Below are 20,687 nucleotides of genomic sequence, written 5' to 3' on the forward strand. Positions count from 1 at the left end.
ATCAGCTCTTCTACTATATATAGAGCTCTTTACACAACTTAGATTCCTCCTCCAGCATGAGGGAAATTCGAATTCATCCTACTATGACACCTATTGATACTCAAAACTAACTATTAAATGCAAATGACACCTAACTAGCAGTCCTAGAGACCTAATACAACTAGGAGTGTAACTCCTTATCATGATTCAACAACCTTATATAAGCATTTAAAGCATTATTTGACACCTAAAACTCCATGAAGTCGAATTTGATGAAGCCTCCCACGTGGTCACCCAACTGCTGATGACAAACCCTAGAAATTAGGGAACATGTTTCCCTGTTTTTAGGTTTAGATCCTTGAAAATTTCAGAGCCTTTATCTCTTCATCCATGAAACATTTTACGAAACTGAAGGAGGTTTTTGTAGCCCATGTTGTCCAAAACAAAAACCTCTCCTGGTTTTCGAAAATATTTCTCCAGCTGTCCAGAAACTGTCCTTGAAAAACACGTGGCAAACAGGAAAAATCCGTTTTCTGAAATTAGGGTTTCAAAGAAAGCTTATTATCTCCCAACGGAAAAAACTTATGAAGAAATTGAGATAGTTTATTGTAGTAGGAGAGTTGATGAAGATAAACCTCCTTCATATTTCCAAAATACCCTTTCATGTGACCAGAAACTGATCTTGAAAAAGACTGCTAAAACCAGTAAACAAAGCTTGACTTTCAGCAGTTTCGTAGCGCAAGTTTAACCATAAATTCCTCCCACCTCAGAACGAATTTGAAGAAACGGAAAGAGGGTTTTGTAGTGCAGCATGTTAGGAAGAAAAGCCTCTTTCAGTTTGAAAAATTAAGTTCTCATATGCTCAGGAAAGCTTTTGGCAATTGACTAGTAAAAGCAGAAAACAGAGTTTTTCTGCTAAAACAGGCTGCTACAGGGGTTTCGTAGTGCGCTACGAAAACGCCTAGTTCAGTGATTTCGAAGCTAGTTTGAAAATTTCTCCAAAGTAATGTGAGATATGACTTCCAAACTCATGGTGAGGCTTCTAGGACATGGAATGAGGCTGTCAAACTTTGATGGAAAAGAGATATGACCTTGAAAGACTTCTAACCTTCTGACCTAACTCTTAAAGCATGAAATGACCTAGAGACCCTTTAACACCATGACTAAAAGAAGGGTTTGTAAATGAGAATGACACTTATTGTGATGAGCTGACTCAAAACTTATAAGACTATGATTAGAAACAAGGCAACTTACCAAAGCTTAGAGACAAAGATTTTAGGGTGATAACAACGACCATACTAACCACTGATAAAACCAACATGGTGGAAGCGTCGACTATATCGACCTAACTTCCTCAGCAGGCAACTAGCAATCATCATCACATGTCTTGGGGAGCGTGTCCATAACTGCCCTCCCATGATTCGAGGTTTCGGATGATACACGGTGGGAAATGCCTCCACCCCTCCTTCACAACTAGGGTCAATGCCCTAACACGAACCACATTACAGAGTTGGTTGGACTTTTCATCGAATAATCCAGTCAGGTAGTCTTGCCACCTATTATTTGCATTTTACTCATGTCATAAGAGTGGATATCAAGTAGATACCAAATGTAATATAACAATGTGCATTATACCTTCTCCATGAGATGTCTCGACCTTCCCTCAATGGAAGAGTAGCTCTCGGCTATCATATAGTTCTTTCGCCCTCCCTCCAAGTTATCTCTCATTCATGCATTTATATAACAACAAGACGTATAATCATCACATTATTAAGTCTAGTATCCACGTGTCAATTTGTAGTTCATATTGGAAACAAATCATAATTTCATTACGTTACTTATTAGATAAATCATATCCACTTAATCCATACATGAAGCAACTATAGCTCTGATAAGTCATGCACTAGATAAATCATCACCAAGTAAGTCATACATTAGGTCATACATCAAACATTTTTATCATCAAAATCAAACCTAAGTAGTTTCATGTGTCCAACCAAGTGCATCAATATTACATAATGTTCATAAATAATAACATGGAACTACAAAGTAAAGCCTTAGTATGGGTAGCTATCTAAGACAAAATGGGCATCTTAGATGCTCATGTCAAAACCTTGTGAAACCCGTTGATAACAATTAGAGTTGAAACAGATTCGACTATCCACCATGGAAAATAGCATTTGAACCCGAATATGCTATAAGGTGGTACCAAAACCGAATATTGGCAAGCAATGGATTAGTGCACTATCAATTACACTAGAAGGCACTAGTATAAGTTTCAAGCATATAATTTCTTTAACACCTTAGAGAATATAAAAGTCCCACTCTTCCAAGTTGTTGGTTTTTCATCTTCCAAACCAATTAGTTAACTTAAAAATAGAAGACTCCAAACTTCAAAAACTATTTCCAGCATGATTTTCATACTTATTGAGAGAAATTTCCTCTAAATATCAAAGGTTCAAATTTATTATATATTTAATCATTGTTTACTAGTACTAAAACAATTTCATGATATATATTGTAGCTCACAATATGACCAGACAAATGAGAAATAAATAAACGAATGGAATAATTGCCTTTTCCCTATTGCTATTAGTATTTCCCTTCTAAATGACACCCATTTTTAAAGATGCCTACTCCTTTCACAAGTGGCCAGTGACCACAAAGGTTGCGAAGAAATTGAGGGTCCTTTTATCCAAAACTAGAGACACTTTTTTTTTTTCATGTCATTTTTATTCAACACTAGAATAAGGGTAAAAGTGTATTCTAATATTTTCATTGGTCTTTAATTGACTAAATAAGCTCTCATTCTAAAATCCCAATTTCTCTACGAAGTGATCTTCTCATTTAATTTAAGATCATTAAAAACAATTATCACAATAAGCCTTACACATGTCCATGATATTCAATCTATTTTTTCACTAGAAGATTCCACCACCCATAGAATAATCACTAACGTGACATATAGGGTATTTCAACACATCCTAATCTGAATTCCCATACTTCATAGTTGTTTACTTCTTAAGCTTGATATTTCTTATTATGACTTCCTCTATGAAGAATGACACATATACTATCTGAAAGATAATCCAACAATCCAAATGGAAAATATACTTTATTTTTAATAAGAAAATAATAATCTACTATCAACAGAATTAAAATCCACCCTCGTATGTAAAATAGAACTGACTACATTCTTTAGATTGGGACACATTTTGGGCATAATTATTGGCTCCGTTGTAAAGCTATATATGGATGCTAATGGTCCTTGTTGTACACGTTGAGGAAAGGGGGTCAGATCAGGTGAAAGTTTGGGAAATTTTTTGATAGATAACTCTGCAACCTATTACCTAAGCTAAAGGAAGTCTATGTTATGCATTGTAGCATTGACCTTGGGGCATACTTCTCAAAACAATTAAAAAAAAAAGGAATCTTATGGAGAATGTGATCACATCTTTCACTTGACATGTGGAACATAAGGCATGATTGTACAATCCATCATATATGAATCACACCACTAGGGCTAGATATGAAACCTACACAAGGAATCTCTTGTACACAAGTATATTCTTCATTGTATTTTCATCATGCTGTATCCCTTAGAGGAGGCTTCAGATTACCTAATGGAACTCTTACCTCACTTCACATTTTGTTTCCAACCACGATGAAAGCAAAGCTTTCCATATAGGCTATTTAAAACATTGCATGGCATTGCCATAGACCTAAACAAAGTTCGGCAAGAAGAAAATGCATGTTTTCCAAACTGACAATGTAAGCTTTTAAGAATCATCCCAAAAGCCTAAAAATGTTAACGGGGTCTTCAATTGGCTTCAGTCAAGACAGTGAGGGTCATTAAACAAAATATGTAGGTTTATCCAAATGATCCATGGTTCAAGGGAAATGCCTTGACTTATGCAAGAACGGAAACAATGGCTAAAACTGGACCTCATGATGAGTAGGTAATACATATCCACAAGATGGCAAAATTGTTGTGGACTTAAATTGCCATTGGATGATAATGAAATCAAGTATTTCTAAAACAATTTTTCTATTTCAAAACTTATGTAGTTTGTTTCACACCTCCACTTCTATTACAACCTTACAAATTCTCAACATAGATTAAACACAGTTTTACAAATTCTCAACATAAATTAAACAGCTCATAAATTAAATGACACATCAATATTTTAATAGCTATAAACATATATTAAGATGTATTAGACATTTAATTTATATAACTTTACTACTTTTTAATAACCTTTAAAATCAACTCATACATAAAACCTAACGCCACCATACTTATTATTTCTTAAATTATATATAAAATCAAACACTACCATACTTATATAAATATGAATAAATGAAAGCAATATAACCTTACACTAAAAATAATGATTTAAATCCTAAGTCAGTCCTTGTCCCAAATGCTTCGGTGAAAGATTCCTTTCTTAGTCTCGTTGCCATGACTTTCACTTTCAGATGAGCTTGCCCTTCTGTTAGAATGCCTTGAAAAGTGCTCTCTTTGGTTCCAAGGTGCTAGAAGGGTATCCACAACCAAGAAACATAGTCAACACCAATGACCTATTGGATTGGTTTTCTCCCCTAATGGTTGTCATGCTTGGTGTCACCATTTCTGATTCATTTGCCTTAGCGTTCGAGCTTGCCAAACGTTTTGGGTTTGTTGGGTCTTTTAGTTTTCAATGAGTTAACTGATTCCTGTTCCTGGGCAGTGAGATTTGAAGAAATTCAGTAGGTGGGAACTAAACGTTCCCTAAAATGGATATACAGAATGGAAGAATTCAGCTTCTACTCTTTGTGGTAGGCCTCACAATTTTTAGTATGACAGGCATGTATTTTGCAGGTATCTTTTTGAGAAAAAAAATAGTACCAACAGTTCTTTCATTATTTCATATCTATTTCACATCTATTTCACTTCTTGAAGCATGCCCACTTCTTGGTCTGATCATATTCTTTTATTTCCCCTGCACAGCCTTTGATTTTAACCAACATGATTATGATTAGACCATTTTCTTAATCTAGACTAGGCACTTTTCTGCCATTCTGAACATTTTTAAATGGAAAGTATAAAACACAGGCTTTGGACTCTATGATACAGATGTCATTAAGCACAAGCTCAAGTTATTAAGATTGGGCTTTAAACTTTAAGGGCCGGTCTCTATGAAAGGTTCTCTTGAAGTGGAGAGGAGGATTCTCCACATGAAAGCAAATGATCCAAAATCAAATTGTAGCAGAACCCAATGTGATTATGTATAAGTGGTCCTCTTCGTGAACCTCTAAAGCGCCAAGCTAGGTAAATTGCACAACTAACGCTAATGGAAGTGTTAACACCCAGGTTCTTCCCTTTGACTCCTGAGGGAATACGGCTGGGGTAACCACTAACCAAGCTTTGGATCACAGGTTCTAGCCAACCTGTAATCAGAGAGGGCTCTCTCTTTAATTGTTTAACTTTTTTCTTAAGAATCTTAGGCTAGATATGAGGTGAGGGTTTGGTTTGAAAGTTTTGGTTGAATGATGTCCTTCAGTACCTAAGGTGATATCTTCAGATAGTTTTAAACCATTGGGCAATGGAGTCTGTGGTTGCAGGTTGTTTGAATTTGTTGAGTGTGATTATTAAAGCAACAGGGCCATTTAAATATTTCATGAAACAAACTTGAAATTGTAATGATGAAGTATGTTTGACTAGTGGAAGGCAATTAAGAAATTTCCACTAAATTGGTGATGTGAGAAAGAGATGTATTGACCAGGAGCAGGTTTGAATTCCTGAACGATAATCACTGTGAAAGGTATAGTTTGGAAGTGCAGCAATTAAGAATTACACTCTTATAACTATAACTGAGGAAAACATACATAATAGCTTAGATTGAGTTCAGGGTATTCTATGAATAAATCCTGAAGCTATTCTTTTTCTTTGCCATTAAACTTGTGAAACAGAACATGAATGGATTATGAAGAAAATAACAAACATAACGAACAGGTTAAAGAAACTTATTGTTCCATGAAATACGCAGGAATCCTGTAGCATTCAGCAAGCACACCAAAATGCATCAGACAACACAGAACTTTGGAAATTCCATCAGCTTTGTTGTATTAAAACTCTGAACATTTACAACATAGTATCTCCTGAAGAGAAAATCAACAACCCTTGCAAGCTTATGCGAGGGGGAACATATACAATCGGTTATACAAAAATATCTAAACCGCTGAGTCACTTGATAAATAAATACGCTCACCAACTTTACAAAATAGCAGATAAGAAGTTATTACTGCTCTAAATACAAAATGAATACTCTTTAATTTTGTCAGAAGTCTTTTTGACCTTTGGAGGCCACTGAGTCGGTTGAGCGTTCTGCATTAATGCTGAATGATGTGTCTTTATGGCTTTGTCATGCTGTAGCTTTCTCGGCCCTATCATATGTAGCTGTCAGTATTGCTTTAGTGGCCGAATTGGTTTGCTGAGCTGGCTCAGTCCATTCTTCTCCAGACATACTGAATACATCAAATTTTTCTGAACATGATGACTTATATTTTTTGATGAAAAAACTTGATCAAAGCCTCTTGTTTACAGTAACAACTGTATCATTTTGGTCCACCATTCCTGTGTAGGCAGTTGATGTCTTAAAATTGCATCCAAGGTTTCATCTGCCTCTGTATATTTGTAGAAGTTTGGAGGCACTTCAAACAAATGTTTGATCTCATTCATAATAAAAAATAAGTTCTCTACTCTGTCATAGAGACTTTGCCCAGATGGTGGCCCTGTTTCCTCTGAGGTACTTGATCCTGCAGTGATCTGATTGGTAGCAAAAGTATTCACCCTTTTGGCATAATTTTCATGTGAAAGGAGCCTCCCTGCGCTGTTAAGCAAGCCAGGAAGACCTCTGCTCTGTAATGCTGCAAACTTATCCATGAATTTTTTTACTTCTGTTTGCATGTCCTGGCTTCTTCTATCCAATGTTTGTACCAGGCTTCTCAATGTGAGGACCCTCTTTATCAACAAGATGGTTTCAGTTCTATTGGGGATCCCCATTGCGGCCAGCTGAGGACCTGTGCGGTTATTGAGAACGTTGATCATTCTATTGGCTATCTCAGGCATATTGCCTAGAGATGCTCTTGCTCTTTGGACTTCCCTGTGTGCTTTGCCTATGAGCTCCATTTGCTCATGAATAGTCTCTATATACTGCCACTGATCTGTTATTGATTGGCCAATGTTGGCCCATAAAACTGTCTTGACCTCAGCTACAACTTTGTCAAGGGTGAGCTCTTTCTCCAGCTCCTTTATCTTCTCCTTGAGAGCCTTCACTTCTCTGCCCTTTTCAGCTACATTTTGTTTAGACTTGTCATATTTTTCATTTAGTTTAGCTAGATTCTCCTTGGCTTCGTTTAGCTCTGCCATCTGGGCTTCCAGGGCTTGAATCTCATTCATCAGCTTCTGCATGTCAAGGCTTGGAGCCTGCTCTGATGTTGGTGCTAGTGCTGATGTTGATGGAGCTGTCTCAACTATTTGCACTGTAGGAGGAGTGACAATTTGAGGGGTTTCCTCAAGGTTGATTACTTGTGGAGGGGGCTGAACTGTTTGGCCTCCTTCTTTCTGCTGTAGGGATGCCTGCAATGCAGCCTCTGTTTCTACCAATTTTCCCTCTGTCTGGACAAGTTGTTTATGCAGTGTTACCAGCAATGTTGATACATCCTGGTCCTTTCTTTGCTGGGCAACCCCCTCTGTTTGAGGGTGAAGAGTTGTTGGGATCTTTATCATCTTTCTTAGAGCTGCAATGTCTGAATCTCTTATCTTTAGCAGCTCCTTTATAGCTTTAGGGTCCTTTGGGTCATGCCCAAGCTCTATGATTATATCCTCCAAAGACCTTATCCTATTGTCTTTGGCCTGAGAGGATGCCTTCTCCAACTCAAGTTGGGCGGTTGTATTGTTCAGGCTGTTTTCCAACCTATGTGCCAAGAAGGTCTTATCTGCAAGTGTAGAATACACCATCTCACCCGTTTGCTTGTGAAGTTCAATTTGATCCATAGGGTGGATGTCTTTTGCAAGGACCTCAAGGTTGGTCCTTATATAGTCTGCAGCTGACTGTGGCTGCAGCATGGTTGGCATGAAATGACTCATGGTCATTTTCCCCTCATTTATGTCATAAGCTGACATAAGCCTCTGCTGATTTGTAGGGGCCATTTTCAGCAATTGATTATAGATCTGGAGCCTGAGTGGCTCATTTCTCTTTTTTATGTCAATGAATTGTTGCTTGATGCCTGTTTCGGCTCTCCTTTGCTGACTTGAGGAGCTGATCTCTCCTCCGATTATTCTTTCTTGTTCCTGCTGGAAGGAACTGGCAGATGCCTCCATGCTTGGTGGGCCCATGCCCAAGGATTGTCCGATGGGCATCTCTTCTTCAGAAAAGGGATTCATCCTTTGCCTTTTCCCCCCTTGAGTTGTAGATGTGGTGAGGGGAGTCTCCTGCTCTCTATCCCTCTTTCGGTTTCTATGTTCATTCTGAGGAGTTTGGAGCACCGAGGCCTCCACTGTCGTTTCCTGCCTAGGAGGCACAGTTTCTTGAGCCTGTTGCTTAGTGGACATTGGGGCCTCAACTTTTTGTTCTTGCTGCATTGGCTGCTCTTCTTTTTGCTGTTATTTTGTAGGAGGTGGCTGTTCCTGCTCCATCTGCTTTTCCTTGCCCTTGCTTGACACCTGATGAACAGTTCTAGCTGCTTGCTGCTAGGCTATAGAAGATGAGGCAGCTGCTCCAAGTTGCCTTTGATAGGAAGAGGAAACCTGCCCACAAGTTTCCAAGTCAACCTCTTTCTCAATGTTCTTTGCCTCTCTTTGTAGCATTTTCTCTCTAGTGATTACCTCTTCTAGAGTGCCTTCTTTCCAACTTAGTAAATTGGCATATTTTTCAATGTGAGGCAATCTGATGTGAGCATAGCCACCCAGTTTATGTTTTACCCTCCTGAGAGAAATGAAATGATTAGGGTCATAAGGTACCCAATGGAAACTGGTTTCTAATTGGAGGCTCTCTAGGATCATATCTGCTTCCCTCCATCCCTCTTCCCTTTTGTTGTAAAGAAATGGGCCTAGCTGGTTCCTGACCTTTAGTTGCACCTTCTTGTTTTTACTATGGAAATGGACCAGGTCTGCATTTCCAAATTGCCTGAAATACTCCAAGGCAAAGAGTCTCATAGGGACATATCTTGGTAGCCTATAAGGGTCCAATTCACAGCCATATATTCTGATTACTGTATGGTGTTGGTAAAAGTACCAATCACCCATGTTGTATGCCTTTGAGAGATGGAGTATTCTTTGCATCTCATCGGTCAATCTTGGAGGAGGGACACCATATAACAAGGTCATAGCTGGATGGATGAAAAAGTCTATGAATTCACAGTATGTGTATGCTGAACAGGAGGTGTGATGAAAAACTGAGGTCCAAAATACTACAGACCTTGGGTTTCCCTGGACATCAAGTTTCTTGAGAGGAATAGGGAAACTGTCAGGTTGATAAAATAAGAACAAATGATAGATGTATGAGGTGTATCTGAACAACTTCTCCCTCTCCAGATTCATCAGTTGCTTATGAATCTTATTGGCAATGTACGTAGCATAATCATAATGCACAGCAGGAGGCTTTCCCGGGGAAAATATGGACATCATGGCCATATTAGTGTCATCAACATCCTCAATTCCCCTGTACCCAAGGACATAACTGATGAAGTCCACAAGCATTTTGCCCAAGTCATTGAGATATGGATTTCTAATAGGAGGTGTTCTCATAGCTTCAGAGCTTGGCTGAATAAATAACTGATTAATCTTGATGACCTGGGCACTGGACAGCTTGCCCCCCTTCTTTAATAAGTCCATCACAGAGAGAGGAGTTAGTGGCTTTGCAGTGTGAAAGTGCAGCATCTCATTTATGGCTTCAGGGGTGATATGGAACAAGACTGAACCTCTGGAATTGAGAACAGCTCTTTGACATGGATCATAGTTTTCACAGCATCTATGGATCAAGTCTGGAAGGACATTGACTTGAGGAAGGTTAAAGATGGGCAAATTTGAGTCCCAAATCCCTAAAATGTCAGCTCCACTGAGGTGTTGAGCCTTTAACTGATTTACCATATGAATGTTAAATTTGGCATTCATTGAGAATGTCTCTGTCATCTGATAATCTGTATCACCCAGGGCCTTCCACTCTAACTCTCTATGTGGGGCATTCAGAGGTGGGATATTTAATGCTACTGGAGTTTCCATGATTAATTAGGATTTTGAATTTGTACTAGGACTTTTTCTACCGGACAGAGCAACACAAAAGGGTATTCTGCAAGAGTGAGGCAATTTGCAAGGAAAGAACTGGGTAAATTGTGGTGAGAACAGTTTGAAATGCTCCGAATAGAGTTTGAATGAGCAAATGTTGGGACTAGTAACGCTGTTTTCCCGGTGAATTAGTGCAGCGCAGGTTTCAAGTCCACGAATGCGCGGGCTGACTGTAATTTTAATGAAAACTTGGCTAAATGCAGACTTTGCAGGTGAATTTTGACCCTATAACTGAAAATTGATGCCGGTCAGTGGAGAATTGCTGGTAATTACAGTGATTTTGACTCTTTTTATGCTTGCTTGGTAAATTATACTCAAAACCAGGCACGGATGGGAAACTCGGATAAATACCTGGTGAATTACAGGCAATGGTTATAATGCAGGTCGATTGGAAGCTCCCATGGCCTTTAAGTTGAATTCCGCAGGTTGATGGCGAAAAGATCGTATTTTGCATGCAAACCGGAGCAATAGTTCTTTGGCCAAAGCGACAAAAACCGCATTTTTTGGCAAAATATGGACCTTTTGGGTTATTGGCGCTTTTTTTGGATGACGTCAGCATGACGTCATCAGGTGGGGTCGGGTACGAAAGGGTGACGTGGCGGCCTGTGAGTGGTCCACGGGGACTGGTGAGGTGGCAGACAGGTCGGAGCAGTGGCGGGCCAGGCGTTGATGCAGCGCTGAATGGCATGACGTGGGCGCGCCGTGGCGGTGACGAGGACGTGGAGGGATAAGCGGTAAACAATAAGCGGTAAGCGGTTTGCTCGGACCTCTCTGGATACGGTCGCGATATTGTCAAAGGGTGGCCCGATAAGATTTGGGGGCGACGTGTGGCAGAGGCCTGACGTCACCCTCTGACAGTTTCTCGGGAGGTAACGTTCGGTCGTCGGGGCCAACTCGATATGGATGAGGGCCGTCGGATGGGAAAGCCCAGATCAGACGGTCGACGGGTCGAAAAGGTGGCAGGACAATATGGCAGTGGGCGGGGAATATTTTAATATATTTTTTTTTAAATGCGCGCCCGGGCGAAACTTTGGGTTTTGGCGGATTTGCGGGATTTTCCAATGTTTTTTGTGGAAAGGCGCATGGCAACAAGACTTTGGATAAAGCAGAAAAATGGGTTTTTTAGTGTATTTTGCAAATAGCGCGGGTTAGGGGTAATAGTGGGTTTTCACAAGACCTTTTGCAAGTAAAATAGGTAAATCTTTTCAGAGGGTTGTGAAGGGAAAAAGGGGTAGGGCTTAGGTTATTAGACTGACCAGAGGTCAATTTAATCCCTGACTTTATACAACCACATGCAAGCAGACTTTATTCCTGCATGATTTTCCAATTTTCAAGCATATGGCTATAATGCCAAGGGGGAGGGAATATGTACATATTTGGGATTTGTCTATAGGATTATCCTAATAATAGGGAAAAGGGAGTATAGGGAGTTAAATAAATAGGGAATTAGGAGTTAATATGAGTGGAAGAGGTGGATGAAGGGGGAAAGACACTAAGTTTTTATATGGAATCAACTTAGTTCAGGAAGTAGATCAAAATGAAAAGAATTTTACACAAGAAATGTGGCTTTTAAAGAAACAAGAATCAACAAAAGAGTTTGACTTCTTTCATGAACATAGGTAGTATTGGGATGTTAGCAATGAATGTGATGGGGGACAATCTGGAAGTTAGACATGCTTCATTGAGTTGCTGCAAAAACTGCTGAATAAGAGACCTGCACTGGCACCCTGTTTTTCCTTTGGTTGGGTCAGTGACATAAAGGAAATCATGCTTCTACAACCCCATCTACCTACCCACTCTATTGCCTAGCATTTTTTGTTATTCCAAAGGGGGTGCACTTAGACTTGCAAACCCTTATGTGCCTTTTCTTTTCCTTTGGCTTTTTCTTTTGATTTTCTATCTACAACTAACCTTATTACTTCCAAGGCCCCAGATTAAGCAGTTGGGAACCTTAATTCTCTACCTAACTACTAGCCTGCCAAGATTAAACAGTTTGGACAGGCTTCTTTCTCTATTCTAATGACAAGAAATTAAAACATGGCATGATCCAGATTAGGCTGTTGGACCATCCATCCAAAATTCAGTCAACATCAAGCTATGTATATATATTGCATTCTCTTGGAAATATGGGATCTTTGCATCACCAAAGCAGAGCATATTTGGAACTTTCTTTGCCAATCATGAAATATGAAACCTATTGGTATAGGTATCTAACAGTGGCTCCACATGGGGATGGTTTTTCCATTTGAAAGACCAAGAACAACAGGTCAGAACGCCTTGGCCCTTGACTTCTTCTGACCAAAACTTGGAGTTTTCCTCCTTGAAATCTCAAAATTGTGCCCTTTCCATCTTGGTAGATCTCTGAACTTATTTGTCTTCTGCTGATGACTTACAAAACTTGGGAAGTTGCCTTTTCTACATGTTAACAGAAAGTAATATATACACCTTATAATGTACAAGGGAAAGTCAAACTATATACATGGGAAGTAGTCAAAATAGTGCTTCAACATCCTGCCATTCACAGGACCTTCATCCAAGTCAGTTTCATCCAGATTTTTTAGGAAGTAAGTGTTGTTTCCTTGTACTGCTTGAATTACAAAAGGCCCCCTCCAAAGGGAGTCAAATTTGCCATGCTTTCCCTTGTCTTCTCTTCTTGAATCCCATTTAAGCACTTTGTCACCAATAGAGAAGTCTTCAGCTTTGGTTCTTCTATCAAAAGCTTTCTTTAACTTTTCTTGTAGAACTTGAACTCTGCTATAAACTTGGTCTCTAGTTTGCTGTAAGCATATAATTTGATTTACTCTTCTTTGCATGTCATTTGGTTCAGCTTGACTTTCTTGAAGGAGTTTCATGACAGGGATCCCCAAGGATGAAGGGAATTTGGCTTCTAATCCATAGACTAGCTCATATGGGTTGACCCCGATGGATCTCTTGGTTGTTAGCCTATCTGCCCATAAGGCATTTACAAGCTTCTTATGCCAATTTTTCTTATTTTCTTCCAATACTTTCTTAATGATGTTGGTAAGACTTTTGTTAGAAGATTCAGCTAGACCATTTCCTTGAGGGTAGTATGTTGTAGAATGACCCAAAGTGATATGGAATTTGTGACAAAAGTTCACCATCTTCTTGGATCTGAAAGCAGCAGCATTGTCTGTTATAACCTTGTCAGGACAACCAAATCTAGAGAGGATATTGGTCTCAAGGAACTGAATGATAGTTGAATCATTTGCCTGCCTACATGGAACAACTTCAATCCATTTAGTAAAGTAATCTGTGGCTGTTAGAATCCATCTATGTTGGCCTGAGGATGAAGGATGAATTTCCCCAATGAAGTCTAGGCCCCATTGCTGAAAGGGCTTCTCTGTTGCAATAGGCCTCAAAGGAAGGGGCAGTAATTTTCTCTTTCCCTCAAATATTTGACACTTGTGACATGAAGTGGTAAATTTTTTAACATCAGCGAACAGAGTAGGCCAATAGTAACCTGCTCTTAGTATCTTGTCCACAGTGGACTTCCAGTACAAATGTCCACCACAATCACCTGCATGAAATTTTTTCATAACTTTATCAGTTTCATCCATATTCAAACAGTTCAGCAGTATACCTTCATGATTTTTCCATAGTAAATTACCATCTATAACACAGAATTTTGAAGCTTTCATTTTTAGAAATCTAGATTTGGTTCTGGACAATCCTGGGGGAGCACACAGGTTTTGCAATATATAATAGATATCAGAATACCACTGGGATTGTTCAAAGGATGCATTGATCTTTGGAGTCGCCATCTCCAGTTCACTGTCCAGTTGGTTAATGTCCAAGGCTTGAAAATTTGTTTCAGACATTAATTTAGCCAAACCTTTCCCTTTTATCAGTTTTTTAGCTCTTATCTCAATATCAAATTCTAAAATGTTGGCAATCCATTTTCCTCTTCTGCCTTCTAAGTTTTCTTGAGTGAGTATGTCTTTCACAATGGGACTTGGTACATAAGCTATAACATGGGAGTACAGGATGTAGATCCTGAAGTCTTTGATGGCTTTGACCAAAGCATAAGCTTGTTTTTCCATGATCTGATATTTCAGAGGTGCATCTCTAAGAGCTCTACTAAAAAAAGCAATAGGTTTCTCATTTCCTTGGTCATCTTTCTGCAATAAAACAACAGCAATGGTATGCTGGGAGGCAAAAGAGAAAATGATAAACTCTTTGTCAAATTGGGGATTTGTTAAGACTGGAGTTTGGGTAAGGGCCAATTTGATACCTTCAAACGCTTGATTTGCTTCTACTGTCCACTTTACTTTTGAATCATTTTTTAGCATGTTGTTTAGTAATTTGATTATTTCGGCTAAGTTTGGGATAAACCTCCTTAAAAAGTTGATCTTTCCCAACAAGGCTTGTAATTCTTTGATGTTTCTTGGATGGGGTATTTGCAGGATGGCCTGTATTCTGTCTGGGTCAATTCTAATGCCATCCTTAGAAATGATATGACCTAACAGCTTACCTTCTTCCAAACCAAATAGAGACTTCTTAGGATTTAAGGAAATCCCATATTTTCTACATGTTATGAATATCTGTCTCAAGTGTTTTAGATGTTCTTGGTCAGATTTTGAGAAAGGTGTGAGGTCATCTAAGTAAATGACAAGAAAGTCATGGATCTCTTTAGCAAAAGCAATGTCCATTGCTCTTTGAAATGTAGTTCCTGCATTTTTCAATCCAAAAGGCATTTTAACATATTTGAAAGTTCCCCATGGGGTTGTGAATGCTGTTTTATCTTGATCATCAGGGTGGACTAGGATCTGATTGAAGCTTGAGAATCCATCAAGTAATGATATTCTTGAAGCCCCCACCACTCTTTGGAGAATGTGATCCTTTTTAGGTAAGGGATAATTGTCTTTGAGGGATACTTGGTTTAAATTCCTTAGATCAACGCAAAGCCTAATCTCACCGGTTTTCTTTCTTGTGGGCACCAAATTTGAAATCCAGTCTGAGAACCTGATTGGGGCTATGATACCAACTTTAAACATTTTTTGTACCTCTTTTTCAATTGCAGGGAGAAGCATAGGATTGATCCTTCTCAATTTTTGCTTGAATGGCTTTTGATTAGGCTTGAGAGGGATGGTGTGTTGGATATGAGAGGTGTCATAGGATTTCAAATCCTCATAACTCCATGCAAACACATCTTGGAACTCTTTAAAGAGGTCAATGTATTTAGGCTTCTGGTCAGGAGGTAAAGATGCAGACAATTTTATTATTTTGGGTTTTTCAAGAGTCCCAATGTTGCATTCTTCAATGGCAGCATTGAGGGGCTGCATTTTCGGTTTTCTAGGGACATCATTTGAATAAAAAATGTCCTCCAATGGAGTTAGGCCTGTTGGCAGAAAGTTATCCTTTAGCTCTATGATTTCAGCCTCTGTACCAGCTATTTCATCCAAATGCAGTTGTTCAAGTTCTTGTATTTGTTGCTTGTCAAAGCTTGTTGAACAAAGCATTTGACTTGTTGTTTTGGGTGATATAGCTATTTGGTCCTGTTCACTCAATGGTTGTATGTCTTTTACAGAATCAACATCAATGTTCAAACCTGAAAATTCGTGCTACAAGGTTAAGAAATTATTTATCTATGTGTCATCCTCAAATACTTGCCAGTCTTTAACATTGTTTGGGACAGAAGGTCTGTGTTTTATCTCGGCTGTAAAACAATGGTTAGGTTCAAAAGGCAATTTGCATGTACTAGCAAATGTGGCTAAACTGTGTGCATGAAGATTGTGGGCTCTAGCTATCTTGGTTATCTGAAATTCAGTGAAGGTTTTAAGCATTTCAATAGCAGCAGACCTATATGACCTTAGTCTTTTGTCATTGGTGACAAAATTGCCTTTCACTTGTTGGATAATAAGGTCTGAATCTCCCATGATTGAAAGTTTTGTGGCCTCTAATGATTTTACAAGTTTTAGGCCTAGCAAAAGAGCCTCATATTCTGCCATATTGTTGGTACATCTGAAATTAAGCCTATAGGCCCGACCTTGTGCATGATTGCTTTGTTTGTTATGAATCCACACTCCAGCTCCTGCCCCTAATTTGTTGACTGATCCATCAAACTCAAGGAACCATAAGATCTCATGTTTTAAGGGATTTTCAATATCCTTTCTGTAACTTGGGATTATCAGTTGGAGTTCTTGTCTTTCATCTGGTTTACCTTTTAGGACTGACTCATCAATTGGTTTCTCAATCTTGATCTCTTGGGGATTCGATTGCTTACTTTCATGCATATTTTTTTCAAGTGTGACCGATTTATTATCACTCTCAGGACTTGTATCATCATTGAACAGAATAAAGGAATCCATATCTGAATGGACTGCATAAATGGGGAAATTTTGAGGCTTTTCTTCACTGCTCACCATGTATTTCATAAGTGACTCTCTATATAGCCTCTTGGGTTGACCAAAGACTGAGATGGTGGCATATGACATGTCTAATTGCAGGGAACCTTGGAGTTTAGCCCCCCACGATCTTGATAACAACATTCCATATTTGGGTGGGATATCAGCAACTACAACATCCATTAAGATTGTTTTGTTTGGATACTCGACAAGGGATACACATAGATCTTTTATCAAACCTAAACACTTAACTTGGCTGGAGTCAAATGAAAATAGGTCCTTATATGGTCTTGTAATGTCTAGGTTAAGTCTCTTCATTACTGATTTAGGCATAAGGTTATGAGAGGCGCATGAATCAAACATTGCATTGTGTAATATTTTATCATGAACATGCAAGCTGACATAAAAAGGTAAGATCCCTGTAACTGATGTCTTTCCATCAACCTCTGGACCGAAAAGCAGTTCTGGGGTATCATCCAACACATTGACATCATCTTTATTATGGGTAAGTTGAAGGGATTTTTTGATTTGTTGTTTGTAAATGTCATGCTTGGCTAGCTCTGAAAGAGGAATGGCTATCTTCAATTTGCCAATTTCAGCTTCTAAGTCAAAGGGTTTTTCAGATTGGACCTTGGTATTGTGGTTGACAACCCTTTCTTTATTGTTCAAATTTTCTTCTTGGTTTTCACTCTGATCTTCAGGCTTGTCCTTTTTACTCATCTTTTGGGAAGTAATGCTTGGATTAGGCTGCAAGGGTGATGTAGCCATTGATTGTTGATTTGGGGAAGATGCTTCAGTTATTTCTTCAACTGTTACTTCCTTTTTAATTGAATCAGTTTTGTCAATTGGCTCTGTGACAATGGTTTTCTTAGGCAGTGGAGTGTCCTTTGTTTTCTCAGGTTGTGTCACATTTATAGTTCTGCTCCTTAGCTTGTATTGCTTATGAACTTCATAAACAGCTGTGTCATAGCCTTGTTTAAAGTCGAATGACTCACCTGACTTGGTTTGGAGCTGCTTAATGTCATCATCCTTATGATCTTCTTGACTCAGAAAAACTTGTTGATCATCATTCAGGCCCATTAGGTTAATGTGGGTGTCATCTATCTGTTCATTAGAAGTGGATGCTTCTGTATAATTTTCTTGGAACGAAGGTCTGATCTCTGGTTCAGAATTTGCTTTACCAACATTAGGATTTTGATTTCTTCTGAAATTGGGATTCCTAATAGGATTATTCTGTGGTGCTTCCCATGATGACTTCCTCTCAACTGATTCTACTCTGTCACCTAATCTCTGCATACCAGTGATTATTGCATCCAGTTTTTGATCCCAGCCTGAAGGCACTTTTTTAAAGGTAGTCTTTCTCTCAGTTCTTGTCCTATTTCTCTTGGCTATCAGGTTAGCTTCTACACTTACTGCTATATCTTGCATTTCAGCTAAATTTCGGGGAGCCCTTTCCCTTAATTGATATGCCATATCTGAATCAAACCCATCAGGAAAGGTATATAGGGCCAGATCCAGTGGGGGTCTAAGATTTTGGGGAATAGCATTGTAGACATTATTAAATCAAGCACAGTAGTCCAGGACAGTTTCTTATGGACCTCTTTTAATTGTATTGTATTCGGATAAAATATGAAGTGGATCCTTTTTCCTCTCCCATCTGTTGATAAATGTTTGATAGAGGGCTTCAGGGTCAGCTATTGAGTTTGTTGTAAGTGACCTAAACCATGTTCTTACATCTCCTATTAGGCTTTGCACAAAAATTTTCATTCTAACCCCATCGTCATCTATTTCGTAGTTTTCAAAGTAGTCCTGCATTTTCTTAGTATGTTGAAGGGCTGGATAAGAGCCAGTACCATCAAAGTATGAGATCTTGCTTTGGTACTCTTGAGGCACAGGACCTGGATTGGCCGGTAACTGCAGTGGGGCATATCTATTAGCCATGTTTGGTGGGACAATAGGGAAAACAGGGATGAATGGGACAAGTGGAGGAAGTAGGATGAAAGGGGTGTGTGTAGTCGATGGAGTGGTTGAAAGGACACCTTGTGAAGTGGATGAAGAGCTAGGAGATTGTGGGTCAGTTGTATGAGGATGTAGAGAAACCTTAGCAGGGGTTGGAATGTCGGTTTGGAGACCCACTTCAGAACTTGAATCTGATAAAGTGCCTTCTGATTTGTGTCTCTCGAGGATTCTTGCAATCAAGTTTGGATTTTGAAACTCAGGTGCTGGATCAGGATCTGGGTTTGATCTTGTGTAACGAGTTTTCTTCTTAGGAGCCAGCTTCTATAATTTTCTTTGTGAGAATTTCTAAGAAGGTAGTGATCTTTTGACAAGGACTGGTCAGCTATAGCACAACTATATGAAACCTAATACTGAATAAAGATTGACTGAGGCAGCTTTTATATACTCCTGCAAATGCAAAGCAGAGGCAGTTTCTAAGGCTATCTGGTTGTCACTCAGGCTTTATCTACAGCATTAAGAATCAGATAGGAGGTTGCAAAGTTTATCCAGGTCCCCAGTGGAGTCGCCATTTATGTTAACACCCAGGTTGTTCCCTTTGACTCCTGAGGGAATAAGGCCGGGGTAACCACTAACCAAGCTTTGGATCACAGGTTCTAGCCAACCTGTAATCAGAGAGGGATCTCTCTTTAATTGTTTAACTTTTTTCTTAAGAATCTTAGGCTAGATATTAGGTGAGGGTTTGGTTTGAAAGTTTTGGTTGAATGATGTCCTTTAGTACCTAAGGTGATATCTTCAGATAGTTTTAAACCATTGGGCAATGGAGTCTGTGGTTGCAGGTTGTTTGAATTTGTTGAGTGTGATTATTAAAGCAACAGGGCCATTTAAATATTTCATGAAACAAACTTGAAATTGTAATGATGAAGTATGTTTGACCAGTGGAAGGCAATTAAGAAATTTCCACTAAATTGGTGATGTGAGAAAGAGATGTATTGACCAAGAGAAGGTTTGAATTCCTGAACGATAATCACTGTGAAAGGTATAGTTTGGAAGTGCAGCAATTAGGAATTACACTCTTATAACTATAACTGAGGAAAACATACATAATAGCTTAGATTGAGTTCAGGGTATTCTATGAATAAATCCTGAAGCTATTCTTTTTCTTTGCCATTAAACTTGTGAAACAGAACATGAATGGATTATGAAGAAAATAACAAACATAACGAACAGGTTAAAGAAACTTATTGTTCCATGAAATACGCAGGAATCCTGTAGCATTCATCAAGCACACCAAAACGCATCAGACAACACAGAACTTTGGAAATTCCATCAGCTTTGTTGTATTAAAACTCTGAACATTTACAACATAGTATCTCCTGAAGAGAAAATCAACAACCCTTGCAAGCTTATGTGAGGGGGAATATATACAATCGGTTATACAAAAATATCTAAACTGCTGAGTCACTTGATAAATAAATACGCTCACCAACTTTACAAAATAGCAGATAAGAAGTTATTACTGCTCTAAATACAAAATGAATACTCTTTAATTCTGTCAGAAGTCTTTTTGACCTTTGGAGGCCACTGAGTCGGTTGAGCATTCTGCATTAATGCTGAATGATGTGTCTTTATGGCTTTGTCATGCTGTAGCTTTCTCGGCCCTATCATCTGTAGCTGTCAGTATTGCTTTAGTGGCCGAATTGGTTTGCTGAGCTGGCTCAGTCCATTCTTCTCCAGACATACTGAATACATCAAATTTTTCTGAACATGATGACTTGTATTTTTTGATGAAAAAACTTGATGAAAGCCTCTTGTTTACAGTAACAACTGTATCATTTTGGTCCACCATTCCTGTGTAGGCAGTTGATGTCTCAAAATTTCATCTAAGGTTTCATCTGCCTCTGTATATTTGTAGAAGTTTGGAGGCACTTCAAACAAATGTTTGATCTCATTCATAATAAAAAATAAGTTCTCTACTCTGTCATAGAAACTTTGCCCAGATGCTGGCCATGTTTCCTCTGAGGTACTTGATCCTGCAGTGATATGATTGGTAGCAAAAG

The sequence above is a fragment of the Pinus tabuliformis genome, chromosome 8 (genome assembly GCF_031772625.1).
Source record: "Pinus tabuliformis cultivar Carrire ecotype Pingquan chromosome 8, CPIR1, whole genome shotgun sequence".
Classification (NCBI taxonomy): Eukaryota; Viridiplantae; Streptophyta; class Pinopsida; order Pinales; family Pinaceae; genus Pinus; species Pinus tabuliformis.